The following is a 19,444-nucleotide window of genomic DNA, read 5'->3' as shown; positions in this document are numbered from 1 at the left end:
GTTGGTTAAGCGACTGCCTTCGGCTCAGGTCATGATCCTGGAGTCCCCGGGATCGAGTCCTACATCGGGCTCCCTGCTCAGCAGGGAGTCTGCTCCTCCCTCTGACCCTCTTTCCTCTTGTGCTCTCTGTCTCTCAGTCTCTCTCTCTCAAATAAATAAATAAAATCTTGAAAAGAAAAACTACACATAATTTTGACACCCAGATTTGACTTCTCTTAACAAGTCTGGCATAGATATTTTTTACCTACAAATATACACATACTTTCTGCTTTAAAAAACGGGATTTAAAAACAGCATGGCAGCTTGAACACATGCTTTTATATCTGCTTCCCACCAAGCCCCTCTAAAATGGCACTAAGGAAATATAAAATGTGAACCCACAAAGTTGAAGCATACCGAAGAGGAAATGGGGGCAGATAAGAGATGTCAACCAATGCTGGAAACTGACAAAAAACATGGCTGAGTGGTGACTACTGGAGCAGATCTGAGAACGCTGAAATCTAAGCTTTGCAGGCAGAAGCCAGTAAGAAGCAAGCCAATGTGTGCCACAGAACTCTGAAATATCTCAGGCATTGGATACATCACATACCTCTGAAATGGAGCGGGTGGGTGCTTCTGGCTAGGACCAAACGGGAAGAGTTCTTGAAATTTTATAGAAGAAACAGTTACCTTTTGAGATCCCCACCCCTCAGCCAGGCCCCCATTGCAGCAAAAAACAAGAGACTGACTTTCAGAAGAGAGAGAGTTTGAGAAGATTTGTACTCAGAGACAGCAGTCACTGTTGGGGGGCAGGGGTGAGGACCATATTGAAAACAGAGGATTAAGACACACTCCTCAGGTAACAGATTTGATGAGTCCTCAGTGAGACAACCCATCCCCAATTACCACTGACACCAATCAAATGCAGAAAGCCAACATTTGTAAAGCCCTTCCCAGGCACACAGGCATTCCGTCAGCATTTATGTACCTCACCCTTAAATATAACCACATATATCATCAGATATCAGACATGCCAGTCAGACCAAAGGAAAAAAATAAGTTAAAAAAGGAATTCTGAGAAAACAGAGACCATTCTGTAATCTCGCCTAAGATTTGGGAGTCCTTTTCCAACCTCATTCAGGTTGTTGGCAGAATTCTGTTCCTTCTGGTTGAAGGACTGAGGCCTGCAGCTCCTAGGAGCCACCCCTCTCCATTACCATCTCAGAACTTGGCTGTTTGTTTTTTTCCTCCAGGCCAGCAGAACATCTGCTGTGCTGCTGCTTCATTTTGCTTTTAAGAGCTGATATGATTAGGTCAGACCCACCCAAGATGCTCTCCTTTATATTAAACCACAGCCAAATAATTAGGAATCTTAATTACATCTGCAAAGTTCTTTTTGCCATATAAGGTAACATAATCACAGGAGAGATATCTCATCATCTTCAGAGGTCCTGCAAAGACTCAAAGGGAGGGGATTATATGGGGCATGTCCACCAGGGACAGAAATCTTGGCAGCCCTCTTCAAATTCTGCCTACCAGAGTACATTAAAAATAAACAAGTGGAAAACCTGAAGCAACTACGAACTACAAGGGAAAAAACAAGTTGTCCAAAAAATGTAATCACAGTATACTGTGGCTTAACTGGAAACACAATTGTAAAAACATAAATATTAAATGTTGATTTAAACAAAAGTCATGATATAAAATGAGAGAAGGAGAAATTTATACTGCAAGGAAAAGGAGGTGCTAAATTCTCATCTCCTATAGTGGGAAGATAGTAAATAATGTCTAAAATTGAAAAAGCAAGAAACAGCAGTATGGACATAATGCCTAGAAATCTGGAGAAAACTGACAGAAGTAACAGCAAAAAGAGAGGAAAGTGATCGCCTCTAGAAAGAGAGAAACAGATAAATGCTGTTTTTTTCTTATAATAAGTTTTTAATCTTATGAGTAAATAAAACACTAATAAAATTTATTTTATAATCCAATTTTTTTAAGATCTTATTTATTTGACAGTGAGAGACACAGCAAGAGAGGGAACACAAGCAGGGGGAGTGGGAGACTGAGCCACCCAGGCATCCCATATTGGAAAATATTCTTATAAACTGTTAAATTTTTAAAAATTGGCTTATGAGGTGCCTGGGTGGCTCAGTCGTTAAGTGTCTGTCTTCAGCTCGGGTCATGATCCCAGGGTCCTGGGATCGAGCCTCGCATTGGGCTCCCTGCTCCGCAGGAAGCCTGCTTCTTCCTCTCCCACTCCCCCTGCTTGTGTTCCCTCTCTTGCTGTGTCTCTGTCAAATAAATAAATAAAATCTTAAAAAAAAAAAAAGAATATTTTCCAATGCTATCAAATAATAGCCTACATTATTATTTTAATGTTTATAAATCATTCCATCTTATGAATGTTTTATTTAACCTATCTTCTATTCTTAAATATTTACTGGTTCTCTTCTGTTTTTTTTTTTTAATAATTTTAAACAATTTGACAAAAATTCTAGACAATAAATATTTGGGAACATCCATGATTATTTTCTTACACTGTATTTTCAGAAATAATGCTAGTTGATGAGAACAAAACATGCTAAGCACTTCATATGCATTATCTCATTTAATCCTTATCACAATCCCATAAGGTCGTGCTATGATTATAACCAATCCATTTTTAGGTGAGAAAAAAACATTGAAACTCAGAGTGGTTTTAAGTAATTTGCCCACAGGCATCTAGCCAACAAATAGTAAGGCCAGTATTTGAGCCCAAGGAGTAGTTTATTCTCTTAACCATTATGTTATAAGTACTTAGTAAATAAGCACTGCTTATATACATGATCTCATATAATATTCATAACCTGGTAAAGAATCATTGCCACCACCACCACCCTTTCGTTTTTAAATACAGGGAGGGCACTCAGGCTCTGAGGAATTAGACATCCTGCTCATGTCACATACCAAGTAAATTGCAAAGCCATTTCAGTCTGGGTTATTCTCATTCCAAAGGCTATTACTAGTATTTTATGTACTAGCAAGGGATCAATCACTGTATATATTTAAGAAAAAAAAAGGCTCAGAACCCCTCATGGAGCACTTGTCTTGCTCAGAGATAATATGCTACTCCGGCTTTCCATTACAGCAGGTTGCTGCTTTCTGAATTACTCTCTAAGAGCCTCTCTTTTCCATCCCTAGCAAAACTAGGGGTTCTGGTCAAGCTTCTTCAAAAATAAGTCACTCGGGGTGCCTGTGTGTCTCAGTCTGTTGAGCATCTGCCTTCGGCTCAGGTCATGATCCCAGGGTCCTGGGACCTAGCCCCCGCATCAGGTCCCTGCTCAGCAGGGAGTCTGCCTCTCCCCCTACTCTAATACTCTCCCCTGACTAGTGCTCTCTCTCGCTCTCTCTCAAATAAATAAAATCTTAAAAAAAGAAAGAAAGAAAGAAAGAAAGAAAGAAAGAAGGAAGGAAGGAAGGAAGGAAGGAAGGAAGGAAGGAAGGAAGGAAGGAAGGAAGGAAGGAAGAGAAAGAAAGAAAGAAAGAAAGAAAGAAAGAAAGAAAGAAAGAAAGAAAGAAAGAAAGAAAGAAAGAAAGAAAGAAAGAAAGAAAGAAAGAAAGAAAGAGAAAGAAAGAAAGAAAGAAAACAAGTCACTCATCTGTTCTCTCTTCAGGTGTCTTTGTAGCACAATGCTTTCCTAAAATGCAGAGTTTAGTCTTAGATAATACATGATTTAATGTCATATCTTTATCATTTAAAAATAGAACTTCAAACCTGCATCTTAGGGCTAAATCACTAAACTGTTTTGCCTCCAGTATCATATGCCATATTACTTTTAACCTAAAACCTAGCAGCTAGCTAGAAGGCCCTCTATAATTACTGTTTATTGTTTTAATACATCAAGATGCAATGAGGTAGAAACTGCTATTTAAGAAAAATCACTGTTTTTGTTTAATTATATGCTTTTAGAGGCATTATAATATTTTTTTAAAGATTTTATTTATTTATTTGACAGAGAGAGACACAGCGAGAGAGGGAATACAAGCAGGGGGAGTGGGAGAGGGAGAAGCAGGCTTCCCACCAAGCAGGGAGCCTGATGTGGGGCTCGATCCCAGGACCCTGAGATCATGACCTGAACCGAAGGCAGACACTTAACGACTGAGCCACCCAGGCGCCCCGGCATTATAATATTTATTGAGACATTTTTAAGAGACTACTAATATTTCATAAGCATTTTTTAAAGAATATTTTTGTTTTTAAAACATATTGCTAAAACATAAAATAAAACATATTGCTATCTTTGAGATAACCTAAAGGTATTTTGATGAAAAACATTGAAAGATAATATTCCATTAAGAAAGCTAAAAATAGTTTTAAAGGAAAATAATGAATAATAAAACTAGTAGGTTTTAAGTCAAATATTACATGGTTCTTCCTAGACTGGGGAATACTGCACTTTCAACAAAGTGTCAAACACACACACACACAACCAAAAAAACTCAACACAACTAAAAATATATATACTATTCCTAATCTGTGAAGAAGCTATGCCCTGGTGATTTAATATCAGAATGGAAATGAGGGGGGCGCCTGGGTGGCTCAGTCGGTTAAGCACCTTGCCTTCAACTCAGGTCATGATCCCAGGGTCCTGGGATCGAGTCACGCGTCTGCCCCCCCCAACCCATGCTCTCTCTATAAAATAAAATAACATGAAATGAAATGAAATGAAATGAAATAGAATGGAGATGAGGAACTGAGATATCACACAAAACACTAAGCACCTAAAATCCTGGCCCCTTGCGAGCTGCAGAGACAAGCAACACTCTGGGGTGCTCAGCCACACACCATGTCTCGTCCACAATCCACCAGTGTAATTGCTGCTCCAGCTTCTCACCAACACTTCCCAACAGGCACGAGTGGTGTACAGGGCCTGCCCCACATTCCTTATGAAGAAACAGATACACAACCACACAACCCATGTGCCAAAATCCTCTTTACAGAGCATTTGAAGTGTAACGAGGAAACTTGCTGTGTAAGTAATTCTATTGTGAATTCTATAAGAAAGCAAAGACCTTCTTCTGTAAAAATCCACCCACCTAAGAATTTCGTGTGGATCTGGATTTTCACTTATGGGCCTACTTCGAAGAGGGCTTGGTGCTTACTCTGTGCTAGGCACCACGTGTGACCGCAAGGAGCTTGGGATTGGAGGAGACTGACGAGTTACCTGCAATGCAAGTTTGGCAGGGAGTTCCTCCAAGGAGGAAGAACAGGAAAGGGAGAACCAGGGACTCCTTCACAGAGCAGGGGACACTTAAGCTGAGTTTTGAAAGAATAGTGGTTTGCCTTGGGCACAGAAGGAACTATATTCCAGGAAGAGAGAATATGCGATAAAAAGGTCAGAGGACTAAAAACACTGAGCATTTAAATAATATCAAGGAGGTCAGCCCATGGAATACTGGACCACATGACAGTGGGCTTTGGATGTTCGGTGTTGGCACAAGTAAACGATTTTAGGTAGCACGTGGACTCACGTTGGTTATTATCATAGAGAAATGTAACCAGCATGTGAAACCTATGCCTCTAAGGATAATATTTCTTAGGCCAAGTAAAAGGTAAAACTAGAAAAGAGATGTAGTTTAAATTAAAATGTTAATAAGGCAATAGTGAAGGTAAAACTCGAAACTCGAACCTCACAAAGGCAGTGAGATGACCAGTGCTTAGCAAAAGCTGCCGTGCGTGATGAGGAGTTGCAGGGTGATTTGAGGCGAGTAGACACACTGAGGAGAATAGTATTTTAGGGTGAGTGCTTCAGGTGGTGTAGGAGCTCAGTGGGGAAGCAGGCAGGCAGGGGAGCCCTGGCGGGGGTGAAGGAGAGCAAGGAGGGCCAACGGGGAAGGCCTCTGCAGGGGTCAGTGCTCCTGAGAAGGCACGGTCCACGGAAGCTGTTGCCCCTGGTATGGCGGTCAAAAGAGAAGGCACGTGCGGTCACACTCAAGTGTCTGGCAGGACAGCCAGGTGGGGGACAGGACAGTTCCCCAGGACAGAACACGGAGAAGAGCTGGGAGGAACAGTTTCCATGTTCCCCACGGGCAGGGCCATTCACTTCCAGGAAGAGTCAGCACAGCCTGGCTGTGAACACACCCTTGGACACCACCTCAATGTTCGGAACTGGGAGCTGGGCCAAGTAGATGCCCGGTTCTGTGACCTCTGGCCTTGAATGCTGCTGAAGGGATTAAGAGGGTATAAATGTTCCTCTCCTGCCTGATGATTCAATAAAGTTCTACCTCTCGGGCCCAGCAGCTGCGCTGCTGCTGGGGGCGGGGGGGTGTATTAATTAGGGTGTGCAGTCTAGCTGACACCTGATAGCACTGCTGTGTCCTCTGGCACACAGCGGCCCGTGTCTTGGACTTAAAGGGCAGGAATCGAAAGCCAGGCAACCTGAGCTCATGGGCTGGAGCGCCCCTGAACACTGCCCGGATCGCCGAGCACAGCCACAGAATCCACGTCTGCACATTGGGGGCCCACAGCCTGCGGAAACCTAACACCTCTCTCCACCCGCCTCCAGTGACACCAGGAAATTAACACTCGCCCAGGTACTGGTCAGAATTAAACTGAACCAAAAGACAGCTGCTCCTACCTTTCTTTTTTAATCACCAACATGCAGCCCTGGGGATTACTAGCTTTGGGGGGACTTAGGGAGGATTACTCTTTCATTAGTGTTTGGGGTCAGTTCCAATACAATGTCATCAGAGCCTTTTAAGATGCCCTCCAAGGCCAACAGCCCATCCCTTTCCATGTCTAAAAGGTTAGATTTTAGAAAGTCACTGGCAACCTACTATTTGTCAGACCCCCGAATAGCCACAATTTTTCATCAGAAAGATCACTCAAAAATGAATTCTGCTCGGAGTTTCTAGGTATCTATGCGAATGTCATTCTAAATCCCCAATTCAGTCCCTGACAGTGATAGGAAGGCACAGCACAGGGACAGGAATACGACCGTCCTCCATGTGGACAAAGTTGAAAGATGGGTGCCTTCCCTATATTACTACCCACCATACATCCACCACCCCCTGCAGCTAAACTGGGGACACGGACACACGGACAATGCACGCGAAGGGTGAGCACATCAGAGAGCGGGGAAGTAGAAAGACACATACGTGTAGCCAACGGTGTCCAAAGACATCTTAAATACTGTGTGGCAGATAAACAAAATGTGTCCACAGACTCAGTCTACCTGCCTGCTTGTAACCTCATTTCCCTATTTATACTTTCATTTATTCAGAATATATTTCTCAAGTGCCTATTCTCCTTCAGGCACTGTGCGAAGGGCCAGGGGTAGAGCAGTTGGCAAGAACAGACACAGCCCACGCCCTCATGGAACAGAGTCTGCTAAGGGAAGGGGCACAAGTCAGGGAGGTGAGGGTAGGTCTCCCAGAGGAAGCGAGGCTTATGCTGAAATCTGAAGGGCAAGTAGGAGAAACACAGGCAAAATGGAGAAATACGGGAAGATGAAACCGCATACACCAGGGCCCACATGACCAGAGAGCATGACGGGGAAGAGACTAACGAAGGAAAGTGGGCAGGGAGGTAGGGGCCAGACCAGGCGAGGCCGTTCAGTCTTGTGGGTCAGGGTGTGAGACATTGCCTCATCCTAAAAGTAATGCATTTCGAAACCATTCTGGTTACAATGAAGGGAATGTACTGGAGGAGTGGACAAATTAGGGGCATTTTCTATCTCCAACAAGTGACAGTGGTGACTTGGACCACCCCCCACACCCCCGCACTATCTCTCAGAATCACAAGGTCACATCGCTCCCCCGCTGTACAGCAGTAACTTGAATCTAAAATGGCCTCCGTTAGTTCTCAAGGAACAGCTCCAGTTCTTGGATCAAGAATCTGGGGCACCAGCCTGTGTTTGCTTTCTTGTAGGACACCCATCCTCTCCATACCCAATGTCCTCTTATAGACTGTCAGCCAGCTGCGGTTTTCTGTCATGAAGACCGCAAACCTTTCTCTTCTGACCCTTTCTCTTCACAAAACCTTTCTCTTCACAAACCCTGGGAATTTGTGAACAAGCTCCAGCTCAATCACAGATTTCTCGAGGCGGGCCATCATAATTATTCCCAGGGTTTTGGTTCAAAAATGCCGCAGAAGGATTTTCTGCTCTGTTGACAATACCTTCCCACCACATCCACGTGAATGTCCAAAGACCTTCATGGCAAGTTGGAGCCCCCCGCTCCACACACACACACACAGTTTGAGCTGTTTTTCACTGTGCGCTTAGTCAATCACCACTTTTCTGCCCAGTCCTAAGAATTGCTTGGATATTCCTGCATTTTTATATCAGCTGCAGAATTTTTATTTTCAGTTGAACTCTGTACTATCTATAAATTTCTCAATTTCACCTTGTACTTCCTCTTGAGGAATGTTTATGAAAACATTAAAATAGAAGCAATTTCAATTTTGATCCTCAGTGGACCTCACTACCTGACATATTCCCTTCTTATTTTAATCCCCTCAACCCCATGATAATTTAATAATCACTACAGTCTCGTCTGTTCCGGCCCCTACCTCCCTGCCCACCTTCCTTCTTTAGTCTCTTCCCTCCTCATTCTCTGGCCGTGTGGGCCTTGCATATACAGTTTCATCTTCCTGTATTTCTCCTTTTTGCCAAGTCCCTCCCTACTTGCTCTTCAGATTTCAGCATAAGCCTTGCTTCCTCTGGGAGACCTACCCTCACCTCCCTGACTTGTGCCCCTGGTCCAAAATCATTTCTATATACAAACTTGTGATTTTTTTTTTTAGACATTGTCCATTGGTTGATTATCTTATCTACCTCAAATCAAGTTCTTTGACTTTCTAAATAGAAGCTAACATTTCCTCCTTCGTGAGTTAGCTTAAGGATAAACATGACTCCAGAAAACAGAATCATGAGTTTTATCCAACAGTTCAGAAGAAAATAAGTTGAAAGTAGATTTTTGGGAGTGGGGGGGATGGGCAAAATAGGTGAAGGAGATTAAGAGGTACAAACTTCTAGTTATAAGACAAGTAAGTCACAGGGATGAAAAGTACAGCATAAGGAATATGGTCAAGATGTTATAAGAACTTTGTATGGTGACAAATGGTAACTATTTACCATGTAAGCATTTCCTAATGTATATAATTACCAAAGCACTCTATTGTACACCTGAAACTAATATTGTGTCAGCTATACTTCAACTGAAATGAATGAATGAATGAATGAATGAATTTAAATTAAAAAGTTTTAAAAAAGAGACTTTGGGGGGTGCGCGTGGGTGGTTAAGCCTCTGACGCTTGATCTTGGCTAAGGTCATGATCTCAGGGTCGTGAGATCAAGCCCCTCATCAGGTTCCGCTCAGCAGGGAATCTGCTTCTCTCTCTCTCTCTCCCCCCCATGCCCCTCCTCTTGCTTGTGTTCTCTAATAAATGAATCTTTATTTCTTTACTAAATAAATGGGGGAGGGGCAAGGAGAGAGGGAGAGAGAAATTCTAAGCAGACTTCATGCTGAATATGGATCCCAACACAGGGCTTGGTCTCACAACCCTGAGATCAGGACATGAGCCAAAACCAAGAGTCTGATGGATGGTTAACGGACTGCGCCACCCAGGTGCCCCCAAAAAGAGGCTTTTAATTACCCACTATGTATATATATCTATCTAAATCTAATGAGAAATGTCTTTTATAATAAAAAACATATATACATATATATGAGGAACCAAATGAACAGGTTTTTTTAATGTACAACTGAAACATTTTACCTAAATTAAATGTAATCTTCTAAAACTAAATGCTGAAGCACAAAAATTCTAAGGCAGCCCAACAAACTACTCTGGTTATGAGGAAAGTAGGAAGAATGAAATCAGATTTCACCCTGCCTACACAGACCTAGTCACAATACTTAACTATTCTTTTGTTTTGTTTTGCATCTGCTTTGATAGAATTTGAAAGAAGATGGCAAATAAAGGAAAATGTGAGAGCTGAGCAAAAAAAAAAAAAAAAATACAAAAAAAAAAGCCAGGAAGGGAACTAAAATGGTCATTACCCTTATTGGTCAATTAGTCAAAAGCTCAAGAATTATAAAAAAGCATAAAAAGGCCATTTGAGGCTATGACAGAATCTCAAAAGTTAATAGGAGGGTATTTTTGTTTCCACTAATGGCAAACTAAATAATCCTGAACAAGTCCTCATGTTGAGGACAAAGAGGTAATCTGAACAAAACAGAATCATCTCCTTGAAGTCATCAGAGAACCAACGAGATGGAAAATTACAAGGTCAGGACACAGAGGAAGGTAGAGGCCAGGGAAGTGATCTGGGTCTTCTCAGTGCTTTTTCTGGGAAGATTTTTGCTGATTTCAAAAGAGGCGGCTAACAATCTGACGAGCACTTTTAAGGCCTGCTGAGTCTGGGGGTCAGGGAGACTAGGGTGCAAAGAGGTCGAACAACTGATACATCCTCATCTTTGGATTTGGCCTTGAAGAGCTGTGCCCCAGGTGAATAAACCAAGCATAATTTAGCTACTAATCCCCTTGAATTTACCCTGAGGGCTGGTACCACCCCCCCCCAGTCAGTTGCCAGAGCAAGTATAAATTGTCTCTGAAGATCCCAGGCTCCAAATGATTTCAACTAAGCATTCTGCAAATGCAACACCAATGCCCATAAGAAAAAGAGGCAAACAAGGAAAAAAGACAATATGAAGGAACACCAGAAAAACCAAAGGACACTAGAAACAGAACTATAAGGGCTTCAGATAATGAATTTGACAGATACATGCTGACCATTATCAGGGAGGTAAAAGTGTAGGGATTTTTCCACAGGAAACTGAAAACTATTCTTAAAAGAACTAAATGGAAATTCTAGAATTAAAAATACAACTGAAAATAAGAATTCAGTGTGGATAGGTTCAACAATCTATTAGACACAGCTGAAGACCACCTAAACTAGAAGGCCAGGATTTCTAGAATGAAGTCTGAAGAAAAGAGAACTAAAGCACACAGAGGAGAGGGAGAGAGAGATCATATTAGAGTCCCAGAAGGAGAAAAACAATGAAGCAGTAGTTGAAGAGATAAAGGCTAAGACCTTCCCAAAACGAATGAAAGACATGGAGCTAAATGTTCATGAAGCCCATCTTAAGAAGATGCTGAAAAGAAACTGGCACCCAAGTACATCACAGTAAAATACTGAAAACTAAGTACAAAGATGGCAAACAGCAGACTTTCTTCAAAGACACACCTATTATCATAAAGCAGACTTCCTAACAGAAACAATGGAAGTAAAAGGACAACAGACTGCTGAGGAGGATTCTGGAAAGATGGCACACTAGAAGAACCTGAAATCTGTCTTCCCACCTAGGTAACAACTGCACTGGCAGTATCCGAGAGAGCTATGTTGGAACTCTGGAATCTGTTGAAGGCTTGCAACTTCCAAGGGAAGGACAGTAAACTGCAGGGTATTTCAGCGAATTTCAACTCTTAGAACAGGAAGAGCCACCCGTCCCCAACCCCTGGGCACCTGACAGGCAGCTGCGCACTGGTTCCTGGGGCAGCTACACACAGCTTGCAAAAGCGAGGGTAAAAGGGACCCTGACCTCTAAATGTCGGAGATCTGTGCTCTGGTGGCTGACTGCTGCTCCTCATCACAGAGATGCACACAAAGAGGCAAGGAGTCATTGTTGTTGCACCCCGACCCTTAATGCAAGCTCCACCCCCTCCAGCTGATATCACTTCCAGGAGATTTAAAGGGCCAGCACCCTCTCCCCACCCACCTTCATTCTCTTCTTTTCCCCTTCGAGAGCCACACGTTAAAGACTAAGATATTCAAAAACAAGACATATACTGGGAAGAATAGGAAGTGCATGTCCAAGAAAAGGCTCAGAAATGACTACACCTCAGGCTTATCCTTGGCACAGAGACAGCCTACAACAATCAAAAAAACAAAAACAAGGGGTGCCTGGGTGGCTCAGTGTCAGTTGAGCATCCAGCTCTTGATCTTGGCGCAGGTCTTGATCTCAGGGTCATGGATTTGAGCCCCTTTGGGCTCTATGCTGGGCATGGAGCCTGCGTAAAAACAAACAAACAAACAACAACAACACAACAGCAAACCCTGGAGAAGAGAGAAAACCTGATTCCCAGAGTTACCACGTTACTATATTCAAATGTCCACTATTTGACAAAAAAAAAAAAAAAAAAGTCACAAGGCATACAAGGACAGGAAAGTATGGCCCATTCAAAGGAAAGAAATAATTCAACAGCATCTGTCCCTGAAAAAGATTTAATGACAGATAGATTAGCAAAGACTTTAAAACAACAGTCCTAAAGAGGCTTAAAGAACCAAAAGAAGATGTGGGGAAAGTCAAGAAAATGATGTGTGATCAAAATGGAAATAGCAATAAGGAGATAGAAAGCCTAAAAAAAAGAAGAAATTCTGGCACTGAAAAGTATAATAACTGAAATGAAAAATTCACTAGAGAGATTCAAAGGCAGATTTGAGCAGGCATGAGGAAGAATTTACTAAACTTGAAGGTAGAACAATGGAAATTACCAAGACTGAGAAACAGAAAAGACCAAAAGAAAGTGAAGAGAGCCTAAGGGACCACTGGGATACTGTCAACTGGACCAACATATGCACTGCGGGTGTCCCTGAAGAAGAAAGGGACAGAGAGAATATCTGAAGAAATGACTGAAAACGTCCCAAATTTGATAAGAAGATGTGAATATAAACATCCAAGAAGCTCAACAAACTCCAAGTAAAATGAACTCTGAGACCCACACCAAGACACATTACAGTCAAACTTTCGAAAGACAAAGAAAAGAAGTGAATCTTGACAGCAGCAAGAGAAAAGTGAATCATCACATACAAGGGAACCTCAGTAAAATTATCTGCAGATTTCTCATCAGAAACTTTGGAGGCTGGAAGACAGGAAGCCAATATATTCAAAGCGCTAAAAGAAAAAAGAAACTGTCAACAAAGAATTCTATATCCAACAAAACTGCCCTTCAAAAGTGAGAGAGAACTCCAGACAATCGCAGAGTAACAAAAACTGAAGGATTTCATGACTACTAGACCTGCCCAGCAAGAATGCCCAGGAGCTCTGCAAGGTGAAATGAAAGCACACTAGCCAATACCTTGAAACCATATGGAGAAGTAAAATCTCAATAAATGAAAACACATAAGCAATAATGAAAGCTAATTTTGTTCTAGGAATGGTTTGTAATGGTATTCTTGTTTTCCCCATGATTTTAGAGACAATATACTTTAATACATTTAAAGCAAAAAAAGGATTACTGTAAAAGCTAGTATTACTGTAACCTTGGTTTGTAACTCCAAATCCTGTTTTCCACATAATTCAGGAGCCTAATGCATTTAAAGATAATTATTAGTTTGTGTTTGGGGGCACACAACGTATACAGAGGTGTAATTCTGTGACATCAACAACCAGAAGAGGTAGGTACACAGCTGTAAAGGAGCAGTTTTAGTGTGTTATTGAAATTAGGCTGCTATACATTCAAATTAGAATGTGACAACTTTAGGATGTTAAATGTAATCCCCAGGGGCGCCTGGGTGGCTCAGTTGTTAAACATCGGCCTTCGGCTCAGGTCATGATCCCAGGGTCCTGGGATCGAGCCCCACATCAGGCTCCCTGCTCCATGGGAAGCCTGCTTCTCCCTCTCCCATTCCTCCTGCTTGTGTTCCCTCTCTCACTGTGTCTCTCTGTCAAATAAGTAAATTTTTTTTAAAGTTTAAAAAAAATAATAAAAATAAATGTAATCCCCATGGTAACCACAAAGAAATCACTACAGAATATACACAAAAGGAAATTTAAAAGGAATTTAAACATTTCACTACAAAAAAAAACCAACCAAATATAAAAAAAGACAGGAGTGTAAGAAATCAGGGGCAAAAAAAGCCATGGAGCCTACAAAAGAACAAATAACACAGTAACAGAAGTAAGTCCCCTCTGATCAGTAATTACTTTTAATATAAGTGCATTAAACTCTCTGATCAAAAGACAGATTGGCAGAATGAATAAAAAACACACGATCCAATTATATGTTGTCTCTAAGACACTCATCTGAGATCACACATAAACAGGTTGAAAATGAAAGGATGGAAAAAGATACTCCATGCAAATAGTAACCAAAAACGAGTAGGAGTATCTATTCTCATAACAGAAAAATAGACTGTAAATCAAAAAAGTTTACAAGAGATGAAAAGAACACTATATATTAATAAAAGGTTCAATACGGCAAGAATATTTAACAATTATAAACATTTACACACCCAAAGACAGGCCATCGAAATATAAGAAACAAAAACTGACAGAATTGATGAGAGAAATAGTTCTACAAGAATCGTTGGAGATATCAATACCCCACTTGGAATAATGGATGGAGCAACCAAACAGCAGTTAGGAAAGCAAAGACAAAACATAATAACTCAACTTAATCTAATAGACAAATCTAGAACACTCTACCCAAAAACAACAGCATAAACATTCTTCTCAAGTACACATGGGAAATTTTTCAGGATAGAAGATATGTTAGGCCATGAATTAAGTCTCAAAAGATTTTAAAACACAGATGGCACACAAGATATCTTCTCTCACCACAGCAAATGAAATTAGAAATCAATAACATAAAGAAAACTGGAAAATTCACAAAATTGTGAAAATTAAACAACACACTTTATTTTTTTTTTAAGATTTTATTTATTTGAGAGAGAGCAAGCCCAAGCAGGGGGAGCAGCAGAGGCAGAGGGAGAAGCAGGCTGCCCGCTGAGCAGGGAGCCTGATGCGGAACTCGATCCCAGGACCCTGGGATCATGACCTGAGCCGAAGGCAGACACTTAACCAACTGAGCCACCCAGCCGTTTGGATCAAAGAATAAATCACAAAGGAAATTAGAAAATACTCAGAGATGAATGAAAACAAAAACACAATATGCCAAAATTCATGGGATGCAGCAAAAGCAGTGCTAAGGGGGAAATCTATAACTATAAATGTTTACATTAAAAAACAAGATCTCAAATCAACAACCTAACTTTACAACTTAAGGAACTAGAAAAAGATCAACCTAAACCCGAAACTAGGAAAAGGAAGGAAATAAAGATTAGAACAGAGATAAATGAAATAAAGAGAAAAAATAAATGAAACAAAAAGTTGGTTCTTTGAAAAGATCAACAAAATTGACAAACCTTTCACCAGATGAAATAAAAAAAAAGACATAAGATTTAAATTACTAAGAGCAGAAATCAAAATGGGGACATTACTACCAATCCCACAGAAATAAAAAGGATTATGAGTATACTATGCACAAGTATACGCCAAAAAATAGGAAAACCTAAAAAAAAAAAAATAGGAAAACCTAGTTGAAGTGGACAAATTTCTAAGAACACAAAACCTACCAACACTAAATCATGAAGAAATAAAAAATCTGAAGACTTATAACTAATAAAATAGAATCAATCGGTACTCAAAAATCTCCTACTGTGGGTGCCTGGGTGGCTCAGTCGGTTGAGCGTCCGACTCTTGATTTCCGCTCCAGTCATGATCTTGGGGTCGGGGATCAAGCCCTGCATCAGGCTCACCAACTCAGCCTTCCCTCCCTCACCCTCTCCTTCTGCCCCTTCTCTCGCTCTCTTTCTCTATCTAAAATAAATAAATCTTAAAAAAAAAAAAATCTCCTGCCAAAGTAAAGTCCTGGACCTAATGACTTCACTGGTGAGTTCTATGAAACATTTAAAGAACTAATTGTTAGAAATTTTTCCAAAAACTTGAAGAGAAGGGAAGACTTCCTAATTCATTCTGTCAGGCCAAAGACACTATGAGAGGAAACTACAGACCAATATCCCTTACGAACATCAATGCAAAAAAAAGCTCCACAAAATACTAACAAACTGAATTTAGCAGCATACTAAAAGGAGTGTAAACCATAACGAAGTGGGATTATTCCTTGGTTCAGAATGGTTCAACATAGGAATATCAATCAATACAATACACCCCATTAACAGAATGGAGGGAAAAAAAACACATGATCATCACAATTGATGCAGACAAGGCATTTGACAAAATTCAACATCCTTTCATGATAAAAACACTCAACAAACTAGAAATAGAAGGAAACCATCTCAGCATAATAAAAGTTGCATATGAAAAATCCACAGCTAACATCATACTCAATGGTACAAAACTGAAAGCATTTCCTCTAAGATCATGAACAAGGGAAGGATGCCCACTTCTGCCACTCCTATTCAACACAGTACTATAAGTTCTGTCCAGAGCAATTAGACAAGGAAGAGAAATAAAAGGCATCCAAACTGGAAAGGAGGAAGTAAAACTGTCTTTGTTTGCAGGTATGATCTTACACGTAGAAAACCCTAAAGATTTCACACACACAAAACCTATTACAGCTAATAAATGAATTCAAGAAATTAACAGGATACAAAGTCAACACACAAAAATCAGTCACATTTCTATACAAGAAAAATGAACATTCTGAAAAGGAAATTACAAAAGCAATTCCATTTATAATAGTATCCAAAAGAATAAAATATTTTAAAAATTAACTTAACTAAGGAGGTGAGAGACTTGTACAATGAAAACCACAAAACACTGCTGAAAGAAATTAAAGATATAAATGAATGTAAATATATCCCATGTACACTGATTATAAGACTTAATAAGATGTCCATACTTCTCAAAGCAATTTACAAGATTCAGTTCAATCCCTATCAAAATCCCAGTGACATTTTTTGCAGAGATTAAAAAAAAAAAATCCTAAAATTCATATGTAATCTCAAAGGAACTGAGTAACCAAAACAATCTTGAAGAAGAACAAAACTGGAGGATTCATTTCCTGATTTAAAAGCTTACTACAAACTATAGTCATCAAGAGAGTAAAGACAAAGACAGATACATAAACCAATGGAATGGCATAAAGATCCCAGAGATAAAACCTCACATATGTGGTCAAATGATCTTTGACAAGGCTGCCAAGACCATTCAATAGTGAAAGGACAGTCTCTTCAACAAATGGTGCTAAGAAAGCCAGATAACCAAATGCAAAAGAATGAAGTTGAATCTTCATTTAACACAATATATTATTAAACTAAAAATGGATCAAAGACCTAATTACAAGACCCCAAAACTGGGGTGCCTGGGTGGCTCAGTCAGTTAAGCATCTGCCTTCAGCTCAGGTCATGATCCCAGGGTCCTGGGATCAAGCCCCACATCATGCTCCCTGCTCAGTGGGAAGTCTGCTTCTCCCTCTCCCTCTGCCTCTCCCCCGAGCTTGTGCTCTCTCTCGCTCACTCTCTCTCTCTCAAATAAAGAAATAAAATCTTAAAAAAAAAAAAGACCTGAAACTATAAAATTCCTGGAAGAAAACACAGGGAAAATTTCACAATATTAGGTCAGGTAATGATATAAACATATTTAAAACCACTGAACTATAGAGTAAAAAATGGTTAAGATGGTAAATCTTTAAATGATGCTGAGAAAATTGGATATTTACATGAAAAAGAATGAAACTAGGCCCCTATCTTAACCATACACTACTCACAAAAATTAACTTGAAATGGATTAAAGAGTTAAATATAAGATCTGAACACAGGAAAAAAGCTCCCTGACATAGTCTTGGCAATGATTTTTCAGGTATGACACCTAAACCACAAGGTAACAAAATCAAAAATAAACAGGGAGGACTACATCAAACTAAACCACAGGGGAAAAAAATCAACAAAATGAAAAGGCAACCTATGGAATGGGAGAAAATATTTGCAAATCGTATGATAAAGGGTTAAAAGCCAAAATCTATAAAGAACTCAACTCAATAGCAAAACCACAAGTAATCCAATTAAAAATCCAATTAAAAAGTAACCTAATTAAAAATCCAATTAAAAATTTAAAAAATCCAATAAAAAGATTCAAATGGCCAACAGGTGCATAAAAAGATGTTCAACATCACTAATCGTTAGGGAAATGCAAATCAAAACCACAATGAGATATCACTGCACATCTTTTAAAATGGCTATGATCAAAAAGAAAAGAAATACCAAGTGCTGGCATGGATGTGGAAAATGGGGAAACTTGTGCACTGTAGATGGGAATGTGAACTCGTGCTGCCACAGCGGAAAACAGTATGGCGTTTCCTCAAAAAACTAAACACGGAATTACCACATGATCCAGTAATTCCACTTCTGAGAATTAAAACCCCAGGAAACAAAAGCCCTGTCAGAGAAGTATCTGCACACCCATGTCCATTACAGCATTATTCACAACAGCCAAGACATGGAAACCGAAGTGTCTATCGATGGGTGAACAGAGAAAGAAAACATGGTATGTAGACGCAAGAGAATACTACTCAGCCATAAGAAAGAAAATCATGCCATTTGCAACATGAATGGACCTTGAGGACACCATGCTAAGCAAAACAAGTCAAAGACAAATGCTGTATGTCACACATATATGTGGAATCTAAAAATAAACAAATTCATAGAGATCAGATTTGTGGTTGCCAGAGGTGGGCGCGGGAGGTGAGAGAAGGAAGGCTGTCAGAAGCGACCACCTTTCTTTTCTTTTTTTTTTTATTAAAAGATTTTATTTATTTATTCATGAGAGACAGAGAGGGAGAGAGAAGCAGAGCGAGAAGCAGGCTCCCAAGGAGCAGGGAGCCCGACGCAGGACTCGATCCCAGGACCCTGGGATCATGACCTGAGCTGAAGGCAGACACTTAACAATCTGAGCCACCCAGGCACCGAGAATCGACCACCTTTCAATTTTAAGTACGGAGGACGTAATGCACAGCATGACTGCAGTTCACACTGCTGGGTGGTATATGTGAAAGGTGCTGAGAGAGTAGATCCTGAAAGTTCTCATCACAAGGATAAAAAAAAATTTTTACTGGTTTTTTTTTTTTTTTGGTATCTACATGAGATGATGGATGTTAACTAAACTTATTGTGGTAATCATTTTGCTATATATATATATATGTAAGTCAAATCATGATGCTGTACACCTTAACCTTACACAGTTCTGTATGTCAATTAAAGCTCGATTAAAACTGAAAAGAAAAACAACTCTGAAGAAAAGCAAGGCAGTGGCGTGATAAAGCCAGGATAGTGGTCACTTTGTGAAGGAGGGACCCAGGGGGTAATAACCATACAGGAGCATTCGGGAACCCTGAGATGCTGGTGACGTTCTGGCTCTTGACCTGGGCGGTGGTGATACCATCACCTTGAAATAATTCACTGAGCCGTACATTTTTGTGTTTTGTATTTTATTTTTTTGTTTAAAATCAACAAAAATTTTAAAAATTGAATGGAAAAGTCAGTTAAATCCACATTATAATTCACATGTCTCTCCTCAATAATTGATAGAAGTATACAAACTCAGTATGGTTAGAACCTGAACAACACCGTCAACCAATTTGGTATTTCTAGAACATTCCACTCAACTGCTGAATACACGT

The sequence above is a fragment of the Callorhinus ursinus genome, unplaced genomic scaffold (genome assembly GCF_003265705.2).
Source record: "Callorhinus ursinus isolate GAN/ISIS: 27379988/994484 unplaced genomic scaffold, GSC_fseal_2.0 scaffold13, whole genome shotgun sequence".
In the NCBI taxonomy this organism is placed as follows: Eukaryota; Metazoa; Chordata; class Mammalia; order Carnivora; family Otariidae; genus Callorhinus; species Callorhinus ursinus.
Note: the sequence above shows the minus strand (reverse complement) of the source record.